Source organism: Molothrus ater, chromosome 3 (assembly GCF_012460135.2).
Source record: "Molothrus ater isolate BHLD 08-10-18 breed brown headed cowbird chromosome 3, BPBGC_Mater_1.1, whole genome shotgun sequence".
Lineage (NCBI taxonomy): Eukaryota > Metazoa > Chordata > Aves > Passeriformes > Icteridae > Molothrus > Molothrus ater.
Genome location: NC_050480.2, coordinates 39,513,997 through 39,534,660, shown reverse-complemented (window position 1 = coordinate 39,534,660; position 20,664 = coordinate 39,513,997).

The following is a 20,664-nucleotide window of genomic DNA, read 5'->3' as shown; positions in this document are numbered from 1 at the left end:
ATGTTCAGAAGGACCTCAAAATATTTTCCCAAGTATTTCTGAAAAGAAAATAAAGTAGATTGGATCAGAAAACCAGCACAAGAAGTCTGAACGAGTAGAAAAACAAAATTGGGAATAAAACCTACTCAAAACAGAATCGCATCACTGGAGCATGTTAACAAATCACACATCTCTACAAAATGTGCAGTTGTAGAAAGAGAATGGGTTTTATCAGTATTATTAAGAGCACAGACTTAAATATTGAATGTTTTTTCATAGGCTAATAAATTATATATGAGAATATGTGACCGCTACTTCACATTGAATTTGCATACAAGAAATCAGAATAAATTAAATTTTACTTTGAGAACTTCTGTATGACAATAGCAATCCATGTTCTAAGGGAAATATGGAAAATATAAACAGCACTCCCTTAGTACACTTCATAACAGTAATGCAACAATTTACCCTTTTTCCCCACTCTGACCCTTTATCAGTGTCTCAGCACTTTCAACATCTTATTTGTCCTTTTTTATTACACTAATGAAGTAATAGAAGAGCAAAAGAATAATATCTTCTTATAGTGCAAAGGATAGTACACAATGTATGAACAGACCGAGCACTCATATTTTGTCTTGGCTCAATGCACAGATTCACCGTGCAATGTTCAGTGTGCAGTTCAGACAGCACACTATGAAAAAAATTGTTTTTTTTATCACTGTGATACCTAAGTGTTTTACAGATGGGGCTTACTTAATTTGCACAATGCCCTGTGGTGAAGAAGTATTACCATCTTTGTTTAAAAGGGAGAATCTGAGTCATTAGAGTTAAGTATCACTTAAGGTTCAGTTTGAGACATGTATCCCCCTCAACATCACTTCTAAGAGTACTTAAAATTATTAAGGACTTCAGCTAGGTAAAGGATTAAATCCATTGACTGTTTGCATACAGGATCAGACTTCTGCAAATCAGATCACAGAGTCTAAAGTCACAGAAAAATAAAATGGGGAAAATGCCGTTGGCGACTACACGTGGGAAGTTGGGCTTAAATAACTTGTTCCACCTCACACAGGACCTCATGGGCAGGAGATTTCATTCCTCAGACTCGCCTTGCAAGAGTTCAGTCCTTCCCTTCTTTCCACTAGCTGCTGTCTGAGAACTGCACCTACCAGCAAAGCAGTGTTTAAGCAGTAATTTCAGGGACAGGATGACATGAGGTCCCATATTTGTCAAGGTTGTGAAGGGCAGTTTTATCTAGGGTTTTTGTGCTTTTTTGCTAGTCGTGTTACCAATTGGGAAGAGCACATGGGTCAGCTTTAAGTCTACAAAACCAAAACCTTGTTGTTTGGGAATTACCTAATGTTGAAAACGAGAGAGAGAATTTGCAAAAGTGGGGCAGATGAAGTCCAGATACAATGGGGAAATTGGGGGAGGGAAAGGACAGAACGCTCTCCAAAAGCATAATGAGGGTGACTCTGTGGGCATGCTGGCTCATGACAGAGGGCTGCAGCTGGGTGAAGACCTAAACTACATGATATAGCTAAGGCACCACGGCTTATCTGGATTTTTTGCCCTTTAAACAAAACTTTAACTATCTCTCCAGCTTTGTCTGCTGGCTTTTCAAAACTGATTTTTAGAAGCTGCAGGAATATGACAGCTGGAAAGTGCTTGAGCACCTTCTGAAGAAAATCTCAAACAACTTAAAGGCGTCTGTCAGAAGTGCAGAGATGTATAGGGCCAGCAGGCACATTACGCAATTAAACAGGGGCTGTGGTCCCCTAGCCCATCTTTGCACAATTTCAGTCACTGTCCACTGCTTTACACTTTCTGATCTCATCCAGATACTCATGACCTTGCTTGGTGTTTCTGTTACCCTTTGTACTTGGCAGCTACAGAAATTCTTCAGATGGACAGAATTAAAGGGGTACCTGTCTAGGTTATTATTTTAGAAACTGTTATTTTATTGTTGCAAGAAAAATATCATTCTAAGTGTGTGCCATTCATGTCTTTTTAAGACCAACATGGTTAAAATATACAAAGAGAGTCTGACAACATATCTTCTATCTACAAGTCACTCTTCATTCCACTTGGACAAAGACACCCTGAAACATGAGCATAACATACAGAAGGAAGGTGACTGGGTGAAGGCCTTTAGAAGGAAGGGAGCCATGGGTATTTCCCACAGCCTGCAAGGAGGGCTAAGAAGGGAGCTCTCTTCAGATGATTACTAAGAAAAGTCTCTTTAGTTCACAGAAGAGCTCAGCAGAGATCATATGGGGAACAACAGCTACTCATCATAAGAGAGATGCATGTTCTCCTGATCCTACAGGAATTCAAAAAGGCACCACCAGCCACACATTTATTCACAAAATTACTTCTATTGTCCAGCAGAAGCTTCCTGAGGATGGTTAGTATGAGAGTTGTAGCAAAGGACTCAAACTGAAATCAGAATTGCAGAGATTAGATTTAGACCTGATTTAAATCTCTTGAGCTGACTTCCTTTTCTGAATTTGAAACAGCATTCGCAGAAGTTGTTAAAAAGATGCACTGGCTGCTGAGGAAGTTGAATCATAGCTCTTATAAACAAAATATCCTTTTCAATTTAAATCTTTCTAACAGTGTTCCAGTAGGCACCTTTTTAACTTATAATCTGCATATTTACATCTTCATTTAGCATTAATGTATTAGGTAAATACAAAAATAAATTTTCATATATTTATATATAAGATGGTGTGTCCTAATATTGGTTATGTAATACATATGGGTAGTACATGTCTGTGCATGTGCACCTCAAAACCACCTTTGTTCTGAATATTAAATATATAAGCCTTGAATTTTTGAGCTTAGTATGTTTCCACTTTATCCACATCATCACATTTCTTTTCACTATGAAAGCAGTGTGCAAGTATTCAAGCATAAGACTAAACTGCAATCTTAAGAGCAAATATACTATTTGAATTATACAAACAAAACACAATGACTTAAGACAGACCTAGGGAAAAAGACAGAATTCTATGAAGAAAAAAATTCAGTCATTAAGTACTTTTAAGAGTAGTCCATCCTTGTAAGTAGAATCCCACTTACATATTCAGTTTAATACATTTGCCAGACATATACACAGATTACAGATTACCTATTTTATTTTAGTACTTACCCAATTTGAGAATCGTCTAATGGCCAGGTGAAAGAGGATGTGTGATTCTTTTGACTGCCTCAAGCACATTTACCATCAGCCTCAACAAGAGCACATTCTAAATTAGAAAACAAGAAATAACAGCATTAGTTAAAGGTACAGAGATAAATTGAAATAACCACCACTTCCTCCTCACAAGCAACAGCAAAAACTTGGTTTTTTATGTAAAGGAAAATGTTGCTGTGCTGAAAAAAATCAAGCTGGAGGCGAATATGTCGTTAATTTACTTATTAGCCTACCTATATAATGATATTATTTTTAAAGTGATCAAGCTAGAATCAGAATCATAATAAGCAGGATGTTAATTGTCATTGTGCTCAGAAATGTCCTGAATGATGACCTGGTTTTGCAAAGGGTACACTTAATGTCATGCAGATGAGTAGTTTCAAGATCAATAATTTAAATCAACAAGATTGCTTAGAGTAAAACTGTGAAATGAAACAAGTAATAATTACCAAATTGATTGGCAGCTGTTTTAGAAGAAAAAAAAAATCTGTTACATGCTAAGGTGCACACAACCCAAATGTTTGTCCAGATATGCAAACACAAAATATGCAAATGTCGGTAGATAAGTAAAATGTGGCTGCATTTGCCTGTTTGGCACAAGCATTTGCTGTTCATTTTCATGCTGTTCAAGTCTGTTGCTAAAATTAGTTGGAACGAATTTTAATTTAATTTCATGATTCTTGAATTTTAAAACCTAGAAATGTTTCTTTTCTAGACCTGGGTTTGAACACAACTTAGATATTTGCATTAGCAGGAAGGAGGAAAAACAAAAATGTAAAATGACATGAATCTAGACAGTCTTGTAAGATTCTAAGATATGATTAAATTAATAGAACACTGGACCTAAAGAAATGCAGGATGACAGATGTTCTGCTCACTCACTTTTTTCCTAAACAGAGCATATCACAGGAGCAGTGGCTCCCTGCCATCTTCAGTTTGGTGCTTCTTTCCACTGACCACACCCAGTGAATGAAACAAAAATGCTGTCTGGTGTCAAAAAGAGACGTAGTACATTTAAAGCACCATGTTGTAATGGCTCATAATCATCTAAGCAGGTACATGTAATTTTCTCAATTACTCATTTTCACAGGATCCAAGACTTTAGCTATTACCAAATATGTGTGTGCATGGAGCAACACAGAGATACCTGAAAGCCCTGAAATGACTGTCCTGTTTTACTGAAATGTGCATGCATATGTGGTGAAAGCATGTTTTGATTGTTATTACTGAACAGTAATCTTCGCTGTTTGATCCATACAAAGCAAAAAAGTGTGAAATCTATCTATGATTCAAATAACTTCAGCAGGGTCACTATAAAATTAATTTGGCCTCCTTATCGCTGTTTGGACTAAATCACTCCCTGTCATCACAGATCTGGAGCAGGTTGTGATTAAATCACATAATTAACATAGTTTAGTCCTTGAAAATGGTTTTATAAAGTCCAGTAACATGGAGGAAAGAAGATGTGGGAGTTTCAGTGCAGAGACAAGTGGTGAAGACAGAAGTCCTTGTGAATCTTTTAAGACATCCTTAATCACAATAGAGAAGTACTCTTAACTCTTTAGTTATAGTTTTATAATTCATAACAATTTTCAGCATTAAAACTTCACAGGTTTTTAAGCTATCCTTTGAACCTTTCCTGAAAGGGGCTCTGACTTTTCTTTTAACTGCATTTTTGTGCTGGTTTGCTAACTTGTTATTTGCACATCAAATTGTAATAATGGAAATCTTCTAATTAACTTGAGATGAGGCTTGGAAGGTACTTTCTGGACTTTCTTAGAAAGAAAACACAAGCTTCATTTTGAAATCGCCTGTCCCTCAAGTGCTGCAAGGCACAGTACATTTACTCCTGATAAACTGAGGTGCATGCACTCTTTGTAGTAACATAGCTACATGTAGCAGCCTCAATCCTGTTTAGAGAGAACTCAATTTCTGTAAACACGGTCTGAAGAAAACCACAGATTCCTGTTCACAGTCTCTGGCAGTTTGAAACAAGGGCTCAAACCCTGTTAAAAGCAGCAAATTCAGAGAGGAACACATTCTGTTGGTAATGTAATTTGCTGACGTGTCATTATGGGATATTTCATTGAAGCATTTCTAGTGTTTCTTTCTCATAACTTAAGGAGCGAAGAGATGGAGCTGGGCAATCTTTGTGCACTGTCTTCATTGCACAAAGACAAATGTAACACATGGCAGTGATTTAACCAGCAGATAATGAGTAACAGAAGAAGAAAATCCCTCTCCATTACAAAACCGTCTGTGACTCCAAATCACCAAGTCCATCATGATTGTAATACATATTCAGACAAGCACTTCTAGTAGCAGCTTCCAACATCTCTCTGAGACAACAACTTACCTTTGGAATACCATGATTATTAGCCTGTGAAAAAACGGAATATTATCAACATATTTTCATGGAATGAGAGTCATCAAAATATACATCAGACTTTTAATGCTTAATTAAAGATAAATCAGAGGCTGATCCTTTACAAAAACTATTGCTCACCTTGTTCCATAATCAGGTGCTTTCTAATTTAAATGTATCTTGTGCTTTTAGTCTGCAATATATTCAATATCCAGCTCAAATAACAATCTTTCAGAAGGTGAAGAATTCACTGTTTGGTGAATTCCACCTAGTCCAACTTACCTTTTCAACATAGTTTCTTTCAATTGCCAGCCTATTCCACAGGTGCTTTGTGCTTCACCTTCACACTGTGGCAAGTGGAAAGAGTTTGTTCCTTTCAACACGACTATTTGTTAATCTGTGCGTTAGCTATTTTTGGTTCATATGTTAGAACTCTGAAAGGAAATCTGCTCTTGCTTAGCTAATATGGTAATTGTGGTTTTTCAAATCTCACCACATGTTAGTTTTCTTCCACCAGTAATTAAGGAAAGAAAATATTTAAAGATAGGGAAAGCTAAGCCATTGTCTGAGTTGTTCCCGAATCCACAAGTTTCTTCTGAAATGACGCAGTATGTCAACTTTTTTAATTCTAAAAGAAAGGCAGCATGCACACCTATGCTCTTCCAACCTGATTTCATGTTCCTTCAGTTAAATTTAGATCAGTCTAATCTAATTTAAAAAACTTAGTTATCAGCTGAAGTTCTAGTCTCTTCATTATTCTTTTGGACTATAAAATGTAAACTATCTATTTACCTTCTAGTTGTTTATGTTACCTATTTAATTTGCTCATCATGACCACCCTACATTATCAATATATATTTTCTCGTCATTAATTATATCAAAATTTCCTTCTTTTGTTTGCATATAGCTTTTCACTTCTTGTCAAACATTTTTGCTGGTTTTGGTATTTCTGTATTTAGTTTTTTGTTCTCCCTATTTCTTCCTCTTTCTTTGTTCAACTTTTCTAGATTTCTCTTATTCCTGTCCCTTGTTGTCTTTATAATGTCTCTTCAGCATTACATTTTGTAATTCCCCTCACTTCCTTCCCCTTTGATCATTTTTGTTCCCCTTTTACCTTACTCCCATCAGCTTCCATTATCCCCTTGCCAGATGCAGCCCTCCTCTCACATTATGAGATGTCAGTGACTGATATCCATCTCACACTGACCAGCATCCATCAATGTTTTCATCACCTCTGTCAAGCCAGTCAGGGAAGACAGAGCCCTCCTAAAGGCCTTCTACAGGGTTTTTTTTTCCCACTGGAGCAGCTATGGCTCAGGGATTAAATGGGTGACATTGTAAACAGAGCACTTGGGAAGGAGCCTGCACAGTCAGCGTTTAGGGCTCACCTCCAGCCCAAGGTGTGACTGAGTTTGGCAGGTATCACAACCCATCACTTTTCTTCCACCAATGCGCTCAATATTTATCTTGAAAATGAAGTGAGGATGAAAAAAAAACCTGATGGGAAACAGTTTGCTGGTCGGGGTACAGATTCAGATGTTATTTCTTCTCAGACTAAACATGGAATTTCTGAAGGAGGAGCACAGTCATACTCAGAGCACTCCTCTGCTTCACTGCAGCATCACTTCTTAGAACCAGCTGAGCTCATAGTGGGCCTGAGTTCCAGAAAGAAGCATGAAGAGCAGTAAGTGCATCCTCCTGTTGATAATCACTGACTTCAGAGAAGCTGCTTAAACAGATTTTATTCTATTGGAGAAAATGTTGATAAACCAAAGTTGTAAATTATAAATTTTCAGTTTAAAATTCAAAAATGCTCATTTATAAAATGCACCACGATGCACAGCTGAGTTATCATATGTTTGTTTATGTTTTTATCATCTTTTGTAGTCTCAGCTTATCAGTCAGGCTAGGTTTCCCAGCTTTGGACAGACAAAGTAGGCAGTGAGTAATGTCATTCCATGGTCTAAGACCTCAGAGAGGTTTAGACAGGAAAAGGAATAGAAATCATAAGACAAAGGACCAGCTTTTTCCAATTATCACACTTAAATTTTCATCAGAATGCTTCTGGGATAGCTAAAGGCATTCTGAAGGAAAAATCTGGTTTATTGAAATCATGGGGTTTTCATTTTAAGAAAAAGCTTTTTCTCGATTATGCTGTATTTGGTCTGTTTCTTACTATTCCCTTTTGACTACTTATCTTAAAAAGGTTTAAGAACCATTTCTGGTAAAAGCATCTCCCCAGGTTATGCCAGAAGTAATGAACCCTAACAGCGATGAACACAATAACACAATCCTTGTACTGCCAAGGGCCTATTGAGTGAAGATGCCAGGCACTTTCAATCTCACTTTTTTACCTTTTCAACCCAAAAGAAAAGGTAAATTATTTTATAGACCAGAAAATACATTTGTTCCTGAAATCCCAAGAAAGAATGTGTAATGTAAATCACAGTCCCTTATTTAAGGGCTTAGGATCATATACTTGCTAAAGTGGACGTAAATTTTTTAAAAATTAAGTATATCACCTCAAAGAAGACAAAATATTGCAAAATATTTCCAAATAACTGCTTTCTGAAGTCAATGGTCTACTGAAAGAAAATTCTGCTGAATTGTTTACAAAGTTCTACCAGTGTTTACTGGTAGAACTTTGGTTCTACAGTAGAGGACAAGTGAATTTCCATGTCAGAAGTGTTGCACACATGAGACAAAGATACAAGCAGAGCCAAGTATGCAGTTGCTGACATAATTCCTATGTTTTTGATCCTGTAGTCATATCATACCCATTGTGGTAACATTTCTTTATTGCTTCACTCAGTCATTCACTCTCTGTTTCATGTCTCATTGAAATAACTACCAAAGTAGTTTCTCAGAGCTTGTCATCACTCTGTACTCCCAAGCATTTATATTTTAATCTGAACATGTTGAATTCAGTGACCTGGTTTCTTTTTAGACTTGTACTTTCTTCATATGACTCTTTTTTACAAGAGACCCACACCACGGAATGTCCCAATGCCATCTCTCCAGCAGTGGGTGTCATGGCCTGAGTAAGAGCTAAAGATGGTTTAAAAGTTATTTATATACCTAATGCTGCAACTGGATGTGCAGCATGGAAGTTTTAAGGCATCTGTGATCCCAGCTCCCACTTAAAGCCACAGATGATGAAATGGAAGAATGAAATTTGATTTTGTGTCTGCATAATATGCAGTCCCTGCATTGGCTGGATACTGATCCGAGACGATTTCTTTCCTCCTGCGTGGACCAAGTTACAGCATGTGCCTTTCAGCATGTGAGCTGTGATTTTGCTGATTGCAAAGATAAACTGGAGGTGCTGGCTGGCCACTTCAATGAGACAATGACTCCCTCATTTTACATCTATACCACTAACCACACCAATGATCTGAGGCTACCCAGAGAGAAACTGCCACAAGAGATTGCTGTGCAAGGAGGAAAATCTCCTTCCAGATCCTCTGGACAGGAGGAATTACTGCTCCCATACATTCACCACTGAGATGCCTCTTGCACAGGCTGGTATAGGAAGGAAGCTGTGTCCTAATCACACATACTCTCTATGGTCAGATACTAATCAGTGAGACAAACATGTCTAAATAATTTTGCTTTTAACAAGTTTTAAATGTTTCAAGCACTTAACTTCCACAGCAGAAGAGTTGCACCATGATCCCTTTAGAGCATTGAGCATAACTACTTATTTCTGTGTGGATTAGGAGGGAAAGGAAATGCACAGAGCTGTGTTGTGCCAGGCAGATGACAGGGAAAATACTTGCTGACACAGGATCCTCTGCTGTGCGCAGCTGACACATCTGTCTGAATTCATACTGCAGCAGAGAGATAACCTTTCACTTCCCTTCTAAGAGTGGGCAGCTGCTGTTATCATTTGATCTCTAGTATGCATAAAATCACTGGTGGTTAGGGCTTTAATAACATTGATTTTTCCACTTTGATTTCATAGATGGTAAAAAAAAGTAAAAAAAAGAAACCAAAGAAGTAATGGGAGGCACATTACTGAATGTTTCCTCTCAGGAACAACAAATTGCTAACTGCAGCTGATTAATTTTGTGCTACATAGAGAATGCAAGCATATGCTTACATCCATTCATGAGGCATGATGGGTTTGTTTCCTTAAATATAATCTAGCTTACACAAACACAGGAACTTGCTAATGCTCTGGGACAGGTATGTTAGAGAATCAAGCAACACAGCTAAATCTATTGAAATTGTACTAGTGGGAGGAACAGTAGCCTGGAGAGTGAAAAACAGTTAGCCCAGCTACACAGTTATACTGTGGTATATACTTGAGTTATACTCAGGTATAACTGTCCTGGTGACACCTGGCGACACCAGGGGCACAAAGAGACAAGTCAGTTCTGTAGGCATTCTGGCACTGATTTGAATGGTTCTTGTGGTGTGTGCTACAAGAACACAGTCTCCTAGTTTCTGTGGCACTACTGGTTGGTGGCTTGACCATGGCTGGATTCCAGGTGCCCATCAAAGCATTTCTATCACTCCCCTCCTCAAATATAATCAAAGGCTCATGAGATAAGGGCAGGGAGAGATCACTCACTGATTGCTTCACCTGGGCATCTCTAGAGCTGTTATATTCTCTCATATGTTCTTACTCTTCTCTTCTTTATCTGCCATTGCTCTTGAGAAGGATTCCTTCCCCCCACCTTCTTAAATATGTTATCCAGAGGCTCTGCCACCATTGCTGATAGACTTGGCCCTAACCAGCAATGCATCTGTCTTGGAGTCTCTGGCATTGGGTTTGCCCACCCACCTCCACCTCCACCAAAACATTGCCCCACAAACCCAATATAACCTGGAAAACCAGAAACTTGTTTACAGCTCGTAGACTTTTCAAGGAAATTTCTTCATCTGCAGCAAAACAACTTAACAGGTCTCTCAGTGTATCTTCCTTACCCAAAGTTATGCCAGTTCAGGTGGCAGAAGCAGTACAGCCCCCAAAGGATCTATTCGTCTTTCTCCAAGTTAGATTATTTTTGATGACTGCCCAGGCACCTTGCTCATCTCTTTGTGGTATTGTCCCTGCTTGTTGCAGGGGGATTGGACTAGATGACCTTTGAAGGCCTCTTCCAAACCAAACTATTCCATGATTTTAGAATTTTGTGATTGTGCTGTGTGGCACAAACGTGTTCTTTACTGAAGGGGAGAGGTATATGTGTTTGTGAGGACACACTGGAGAAAGCTGGCAACCCATGGTCCTTTCTCCCCAGGATGTTTTGGTTGCCTCCACTGCTGAGATTTTGAAAAGTGAGCTAGTATTAACCACGTCCTGCTTCACTTCATCTTCCTCCCAGTTTGTTGGCTAGGCTCAACAGGCATCTAAATTTGCCTTGGTCTATCACTCATCCCCAGTGGGCTCTCACTACACTGAAGCTTTAGTGTTCCAGAAAGCACCACCTGAATGCTAACTGGGGCACCCTCACCAGGATCTGCTGCTGCTCCCCATTGCTGCTCTCTGTGGTCCTACACAAACTCTTGGCTCTATCTGCGTCCTCCTACAAAGATGACCATCTGACAGATATGTTTCTTTCTCTTGCCCCCAAAATATTCTTTCTGTCCATGTTCAACTGACCTCACCAGTCTGTGTTTGGAGTGAGGATCACAACTCAGCTGGCAATATTTGGGACAGCATTCTCGTTCTTTCATTACTTCAGAGGCACAATATTCCTTTTGCTATTTCCAAGCTCAGTTTCTTCCAAAACACCTCTAACCTCAGCATTGCTACCTGAAATGCTGAAGTGAGACCTGGCCCAGCTAGTCATTTCCTCTACCTGCTGTCAGCTGTAGGGGCAGAGGTGCTGCTCCTCTGCACCTTTTGTCCTTTTGTCTCAAGCATACCTGCTCCCTGTTCAATCCAGAGTGCCAGGGGACTAAGTGTCTTGACTCTTAAGGCACACACCACAAGAACCGTTTACCAAACAACCTTAGTGTCAAATACACAAAACTGGAATCCAAAAAGGCTCCTCAAAGCAGTGTTGGTTACATGAGGTTTGTGTGATCTGTTCCTTGACTTCTCAACATTAGTGTGAAGGCACAGGGTCAACACACCCACAGCTAACCACTGCACTGCATTTAACACTGCAGAACTGACTCTTCAGCCCCTCCTGAGCCAGGAAAGCTTCACACTAGTGAGGTGTTTAGATCTCTGCCTACTTCTAAATGCATGGATAATCTCAAAGGTGTTTTTCAGTCTGGTTTTAAATGGCAGATGGGCCAACATGTCAGCTGCCACAGACACTTTCTCCTGGGCTCTGGCACATGCCTTTCTCTCCTCATTTCTGTCTTAGTTTGGCAAAACAACAGAAATGTTTTCATTCTCTTTCTTTGTCGCTTTATGCTGTGTTATGTTGGTTTGTTGTTTGGGGTTTTTAAGTGAGGAATTTTCCCCATGTTTAGCAAACCAACTCTTTCCAGGATCAGGCAAAAGCCAACAGGAGCCCATACCTTGATCCCAAATATGGTTGGGTCTTGTTTAACTCCCCTCCCTGTGCTTGTGGAACAAGGGTTCTTGTGAGAATTGTCACTCCTATCTGCAACCAAGAGGGAAGGTCTCACCCACGTGAGTGAAGTTTGTCCACACTAACCCACAGTGACACATTAAAATCTGGAAACGGTCCCTTAATCCTCACACTGATTGTGGAGAGAAAATTATGTCTTCCTTCCAGGACACGATGTGTCATGTGTGCCAGTCATGCCTGGGTCACCCTGCTGTAGATGGCACAGAGCAGCCCATCCTTCAGGAACACCCTTCAGCCTGTCCAACAGAAAGAGAATTCTGTTACACTGGCATCAAGGCTGGCATTCACTGCCAAACCAGGTCTCTGAGGATATCTTCATCACCCAGCCCCACAGTGGGGTGTGTTCCTCATGTCCACGTTCATACAGCAGCCTACTGTCAGCCAGGGTGTGTCCAGGGGGGTTGTTCTCCTTTTTCCTTTTTGACATACACAAGTGTTACATGATGCAAATTTTACTTACTGTCTTTTGGGAGGAAGGAGGGAAAATCTGCTTCGCTGTCATCAGGGCTTCAGCCTTCATGGCTGGAAAAGAGAAAGATGCCATTTCACAGCAAATGTAGGCAGCAGGACCAGAGGTGTTTGTTCTGCATCAAATGCTGCCAGACCTGTCTGACCAACCTGATCCACACCAGCTCTGGCTTTAGGCTGGCTTGTATCCTTGTCAAATGATCCTTCCTGTTAATACTTCAGTGGGGCTAAAACAGGCGAGCAGCTTTCAGTAATATGGGATTTTTGCTACACTTTTCCCAGTGATTTTATGAGTACCCTGCCTCAGCTGTGCCAGAGAAAGGGATGGACTCCTACTTGTTGAGCTCAGTCAGAAGGTTCCTGGACATCCCTGAGTGATAGTTTTGTGGTCTCTTAAAGAATCTAATACAAACAAATACAACAAAAATGATGCCTCACTGAGTTGTATTACTGAAGAGAAACTATGAAAGAAGCTACACTGTAATTACTAGATTTGTGTCCTCTGCTGTTCAGATGCTACTGCCTGATAACTTTGAGTGACACCTCAAAATTCTGAAGTTACCTCAGCTCTACAGAAGTGGAACCAATAACAGGATTAATGTCTAAAACCTGAAATTCTTGTTAAGATATGGTATTGCAAAAGTAATTTGTAATTTCCTCATCATCCGAATGAGCCGCAAAGTTCAGTACTCAGGTAGACATTTCTTAGTGCAAGAGGCTGGTAAGAGTGCAAGAGGGTGAGAGAGAGGCCATGCCAGCAGCTGGAGAGAAGCCCTTGAGCACAAAATGAAGCTCTCAAATGCAGCCACTTTGCCTGGTTAACTGAAATGGAAGGTGAATGTGAGACTGGTCCAGCGTGAGACAAGAGGTGTATGGGAAGAGTCAGTATTTTTTAGCTCTCCCTGAAGGCTTTTTTATGATTTAGAAATAACTTCTCTTTACACTACTTTTCTTTTTCCATCACTGTTGACTGCACAAATACTGACAAAGGCAAGACAGAATGATAGACTGGATTATTTTTACAAGCAACAGGAGATACATGGTTAAAAGTTATTTTGAGCTTCTGCTGAGGAAGATGCCTCTTTAATGAAGGTAGCACAAGGCTTTATTTTTTAAAGCTCCCCTCTGATTGTAAGTTAATTTTAAAAGCTACTGTTTGAATAAAGAAGAAAGAAACTGCTAGAGTCCAATTTTCTATAACCCATGAACTAAGGGTGCTTTTTTTTGGAGAGGGCCTGAGAGAATTTTTAATGGAGTAAAAGTCTTATAATTCTAATAATTAGAAAATACCAGAATCATTGGAAAATACTAGACTTGTATCTTCTAATAGTCACATATACAGAGACTTTTGATTGCTTATGACTTTATCTTATATCTGAGGTGACATCCTACTCTAAAAGTCTTTCATCTTCTCTCTTTCTGCACTCCTGCAAGGCCCAGGGTGGTTTTCAGTCTGTTAGAGTACAGCAGCATCCAACTCACAGCAAGACTTTGAAGCTGTTGTAAACAGCAGCTTTTTCATGGGCCCGTTGCCAGCCTGCTCTCCCAAGAAGGAGCTCTTCTGTCCTTCTAGCACTGCAATGCTCTGAACCTCAGACTCAAGCACAGCCCCTGCACGAGGACACTTAAGCACATTTCTGGCATGCCCAATTCTGCCTCACAGCCCCTCCTGAAAGTTCAGCCTCTCAGTCTGCCTAGTTCCAGAATTTCTTCTCACAACACAGCATCTCTAATGTACCACCAAAAGTGCAACTTCTATTGTTGATTCTTCAGGAGCTATACAATGTTCCTAAGGGGAAACCCAATTCTGCTTGATTTGAAGGCAATCCAAGGGTTTTCTTCCAGGTCCCTGAAAGACCAGCAAATACATTTAGTGAGGCCCCCTACCCACATGCAGAACTATGTTGAGCTGTCTATATTCACATCGAGGGCCTGTTGTCTCTTTCTCCCCTCTGACTTGTTCTAACAGCTCAGAACACCAGAGTAGGTTTTGTTTCCTTCTGAGCAACAGCATTGCCATCTCCTCAAACCCAAATCAGTCACAGGATTTTATAAGTAACCATCTTGCGGTTACCCGTGCTGTGCTTAGAGTGGCACAGTTCCCAGTTTGACGGGCTTCACGACTAATCAAAGCAGAGGGCTTTTCTGAGATCAGAGTTTCTACCTTTTCACAAGCCATCAAACTACTGGGAAGGAAGAATAGCTCAACTTCTTGCTAACACCACAGTGCAAATCTGGAAGTGAGGAATGTTCTGCACGACAGAGCTGGCATGTGCCTCACTATGCTCCACCAGGACTTCAGTACTGGTCCCACACTGCCTCACCCCTGCCCGCTCCAACCCCAAATATACAGCAGAGGATCCTCAACTGCCCTTCATCCCTCTCCTTTCTGTGCCTGAGACTAGATCTAATTTGTGCTTGTGTAGCTTTATCTATATGTGCAGTTTTCTGCAGGTAGAGGTTAAAACTAGTCCATAGGACACATCAGTGTCCCTGCATTTATTCACTTCAGTAGGTTTAACATAACAATATTAAATTCCACTTCCCAGTGCAACTTTGTGCACAGAGAAAACACTGCCCCTTCCCAGACAAATGATCAGTGGGGGCCGTCCTCTCAGCACCTTGTGCTGCTGGGCAATAACTGCGGCAAAGCAGCAAAATTTCTGTTCTCCCCAAAGTGTTGGCAAATTCTACATCCCTGAGACTTTTCTGCACTGCCACATCTTGAGATGGAGCCTTAAATTCTATTAAATATCATATTTACTAAAGTAAAGCACACAGTTCACTAACAATCATTCCAAGTAACTGTGTGCCCCAGGCTGGTAGCTAGCAACAGACTGTTGTAGTTTTAGATTAAACCCCCAGGTTAAGAACAAAAACCAGGAGAGGAAAGGGGCAATCATTCTCAAGAAAGAAATCTGTCTTTAGCTATGTGATTAGCTTGTCACAGTTCAACTTCTGCTCTCCTATACTGTTGGAACAAAGGAGGAAAAAAATAAACTCCAAGCAATTAGGTTTGATTGATTTGAATGATCTCTTTTATGTTCTTTCCTGTTGAAAGTTTGTTTCAATTTCCCTTCCTAATGGCTCAAGGATGAGACGATCAAGTAAATATAAAATTATTATTAGCAGAATTTGATTCTATCACACACAAAAAAAAAAAAAGCAGGTAATCTGTGTAAAAACACAGTAGTGACAAGGAAATGTATTTGTTGTCAAAGACCACACAACTGGACAGTGTTCAGTTTGCTTCCCATGACGAACAGATCCTTTTAATATACAACAGCATGAGTCAGGATGCATAAATTTTTAAAAAATTCTAACTACACTGAGAGACAAGTAAAAGAAAAAGGCTGTTCTGCAAGATTTCCTGTTCTGTGATGCATGGGCAATTGGCCTACATTTGTGACCCCATTTTTCTTTCAGCTCTGTAGCTGTACTGCACAGACCCAATTCTTTGCTTCAAAGTCTGAAGGAATGGGAATGGCCAGTGCCGGGTCCAGATTGAGTCTTGAATGAGCTGCACTGCTCTCTAACCCACACACTTTCTAGCTTCCACATGGCTCCAAGCCTGAACCAGATCTTAAGTGCTGCTCTTCAGCAGAGGAAGACATAGAAAGAGACATTCTCCTCCTTCGGGCACCTCTGTGAATGGCACTCCAGCTGGGGCCCCAGGCAGGGTGGGACCGTGGTGGGGAAGGCGCTGTGCTGCAGGAAGAGAACCTCTGCGGCTCTGCTCCCACCATCGACACAGTCAGGAGAGTCACTGCCCCGAAAAATCATGCATTTCACAGGCTCTCTACATGGCTTGTACTGCTAGAGCTGTGACATTACCAGGTATTTCTGTGACAAAAAACAGTGGGGCAGAGCTGTGAGATCATGTAGTCCATATGAGCTGCTACAGCCATGCATCTCCTAACCCTTTCCCAATTTGCTAGCTCATTCCCTACAACACTAGGACACAGCCAAAACTAACCTTCTGAATTTTTGTTTACAAATGGGATTATGACCTCCTTCAAAACCAGGAGGTTTGGTCTGGTTTTTGGTCAGAGTGCTCCTCATGGTTAATCTCTAATGTGATGCAGTTATTTATTCAGATTTTAAAATTTTTTTAACTCAATCCTTGCACCTGCTTCTCAAACTGCCCAGCTTGGTATCTGCTTCACCATCAAGAACACTTCCACATGCCCCAGGGAACAGAGCACGGCCTCAGTCATCCCCTGTGCAAAGGGAATTTCCTGCACCAAGCCAAAGCTCTTGTGTGGCTGCCAGCACTCTTACTGTGTCAAACAATTGTACATAACTCGCTCTCTGCTACCACCCATTGCCTTCTCAGCTTCATTGTTCTTTGGGTTAGTCTCAATTCCTGTGCATGTGCTTGATTTAATTTTCTTTGTACAAGCTGGATTGACCTGGGTTCTTTTAAAGTGGTACTTGGCACTGATTTCTGCCTATATTTTTGTGCCTCTCTGGGTCCCTTTGCATTTTTCCACAGTTCATCTTAATACATTTTGATATTTAGTGCAAAAGCATGCATGCAAGGAATCAGTGCAGAAGAGCTTCTGTGCATTAACATCACACTAGTGTATCCTAATCTCTCTTCCCAGGCTGGATGAGACCTATAGCCTATTACTTAAATCTACAGTTTATTCCATAAGAATTACTTTAAATTTCATATTTCTCCCATGAATATGTGCTAAATTATGAAGTTTAAGTGTATGAAATTCTCACCTCCAGGATTACTTTAGTCTCTGAAACCCAGAACCTACATTTTGTAATTTCACCTTGACTTGCTTGGAATGCTTTGAACTGCTTATATTTCAATTTTATCAGTTTCCTTTTAATGAACAGAGCACAGACCTCTTACTTTGCAGTTCAAAGGAGATGAAGAAAACATCAGTCAGGATGTCAGGTACTTAACACCATAAAGGTGTTTTTCTTATAAAGGCTGCCAGAATAATTTTGCAAAACCTAATCTCTGTCTAACGTTTCTACATAGCTAATTATCACATTGCTTTCAAGGAAATGAATGCTTCTAGATTTTGTGTAAATTCATCCCTAATTTATCCTTAGGTAGACAGTTTACTTAGCCTTACTTAGACAGTTTTAAGCATTTCATTCATGTTTAGAAAGAACTGGAAAGAATTGCCAGGGAGAGCAGACAGTGCCATGAGGGGTAGGCACAGCCAGAGACACTGCTGAGCAGCAGCCTGTTTGCCCACAACTGCCGCCTTCCCTCTCTTCCCACGCTTGTTCCTCCAAACCACCATGACACCCCCTTTCTCTCCTTTGGGTTCTGGCTCTAAATATCCCAGAACAGGATTTATGCATCCCCCAAACACTCTTCTCCAACATCCCATGAGCCCATGTCTCTGTAGGTCATTAAGCCCATGAGGTGACCCAAGGGCTTGCCTGAGGGCACCTCCCCCAAGATGGCCCAGGAAAGAGAAAGGCAAAGGGGTTTCAGCTTCAAGAGCTCCAGTTCAGTATTGGTCTTCCTGATGCCCTTGCTCCTCTGTGCTCACAAGAGCTGAGCCTTAATCCCACACCCAACCTGCACCAATGTACAAAGCAGGTGGGCTGCACCATCACCTCTCTTCATGGGCAGCGCTCCTCGCGCAGGAGGCTTGCTGCCACTGAGGGTTCTGAGGGCTTGCTGATGTGGGTGGCTCCAGCGTGCTGAGCCACACAGCTCCACACCTCAGGAGAGAGGAGCTGCTGCATCACAGCAGCCCCCAGCAGTGGCAGATGCACCTGCACAAGTTACCTCTTTCCTCTGGTCCACTTTCTATTTGTGGAGCTGAGCTTTTAATCACATAACCTAACACAAACCAGAATTACATATCTGAAACACGATGGGAACGTCAATTTAAAAGCAAGTCTGCCACAATCACCTAAGCCAAAATGCATCTGGAAACACTGCACTGCCACATGCCAGCCTTTTCCCAATAGTTCCCCTTGCAGCATGGCCTGAAGGACACCTGTCAGCCAAAACAAACCATGTTGTGAGTGCAAGGTAAAAAGTTTTCCATCTCAGAGAAAAAAAATAAAAACTGAAGCAGTTTCTTGCTATGAAAGTGCATGCGACACTTCTACAGGGGAACAGGGCAAATGACCTAATTTTACTACCTTGTATCTGTTGTGGTTTCCCTATAGCACAGAGCAATTGAAGCAAAACACTTAAAGTTGTTAAGAACTGAAAAACAAACGGAAAACTTCTAGAAACCTTATGGTTTGTTTTTAAACTTAGATCCAAGTGTAAGGATCAGCTGCAGTTATTCACACAGCACACTATTTGATTATGTTCCAAGTCCACATTTCCTAAGAGATTTCTTCAAGGACATAAGATTTAAATCCTTACAGTAGAGTCAATGTTAAATTACTGTATTTGCAAATGTTGGCCTTCCTCTGTGGGACAGTTAGCATGAACATAAACACCTGCACTGATAAATTGTAGCAAAACTATTTCTACCTAGAGAGTGGTTTGCATGCACAGAGGCAGCCAGATGGTCTGTCTATCCCCATAATATCCAGTTTTCCACACAGAAGTCTATTTTCCTAGAATCATGGAATAATCTAAGTTGAAAGGGCTTGGTGGAGGTCAAGCCTGCTACTCAAAGTAGAACTGACTTCAAAGCTAGATCAAGTGGCTCTGAGTCTGTCCATTTGAGTTTTGAAAATGTCCAGTGATGGAGACTTCACAACCTCTCTCAGTATCTGCTCTAAGTCCTGGACCATTTTCATGGTGATTCTTTAGATTTGATTTCATGTATGCAACTGGAATTTCTCTCACTGTAGATTGTTGTCCTCTACTGGGCACCTGTAGGAAGAGTACAGGTCTCTTTTCCACACGGTAAGCATGGAAGTCTACCTTCTTTACCTTCTTCCATCATTACCTTCTCTTCTACAGGGAGAACAATCTCAGCTCTTCATGGATCACACACCCCAGCCCCACCACCATCCTCTAAGCTCCAGTTCCAAAAAAAAATGAATCCATGGGTAGAACTCTCACACTGGGGGAGCCAAGCTGAGCACAACACTTCAGGTACTGGTCTCACAAGGAAGGGGAAGTAACCACTTCCCTCAGCCTGCACACTGACCCACACTTCCAGGCTTTCACTCTTCACAGCTGCCCCCAGGCCCTTTTCTGCAAAGCTACTTTTTATCCAGCCTACCTGTCCACTATTTGGCTACAGAAATGCTTGGGGAGATTCTGGCACCTAGCCTTAGAGGATTTAGCTTCAGTATGAATGAGATCACTTACCAATCTACCAAATCTACCAAAACTGCACCTCTTGCAATTCAGTTCAATTTCTTTTGGCTCTGCCTTACAAGGAAAACATCAAAACTAAAGGGCCTGCCAAAAGACATGCATCTGTGGTGCCACAAAGTTCTACCTATGGATGAATTTTCTTCCCTGAGGAGAAGGCTGGTCTTTGTTGATTTTCACTATTTCATCAGTGAAAATGACTATACTAAAATGAAAACTAGGTAGTAAACCCCATCTTTACCAGGATCACCTAATCATGTGTTTCAGTTGTCTCAAGAGCTAGGTGTAGTGTCTATATGTTATCAAAACAGTCTAAAGCTGATAACAATTTTATTATATCTGGGGAAATCACTTACAAGGAAATATTTTATAAGATGGGCAGTGGTTTCCCACATAACTTAAAAAGAGGTGGAATGCAGCAATTTCACACAAAAAAAAAGACAGGTATTATTTTTATTATTCATCCTTATTACAAGAGCCATGTTAATGCTGTGAAACTGTCAGTCATAGTCTAGGTTTTACTTCTGAAAAACCACAGAATTTGTTAAAAACATTACAGAGAGCATTTAATAGAGTATTTCTAACCAGACCTAGTTGATACAGAACTGCGCAGAGCAGTCATTGGTGTCCCTCTCCAACACTTGCTTCTCTGCTCACAGAAATGCTCCCATCTTTTTATTGACAACCAGGGCTCTGGTTGTCAATTCTAACATCTGAGGTGGGGTACCCAACTACATTGGTCCTTCTGGGGGAAGCCTATGTGAAATACTAATCAATATGGTTTGAAATATACAGTGAAACAAGCATTCAAGGGAGCTTAACTTGTCAC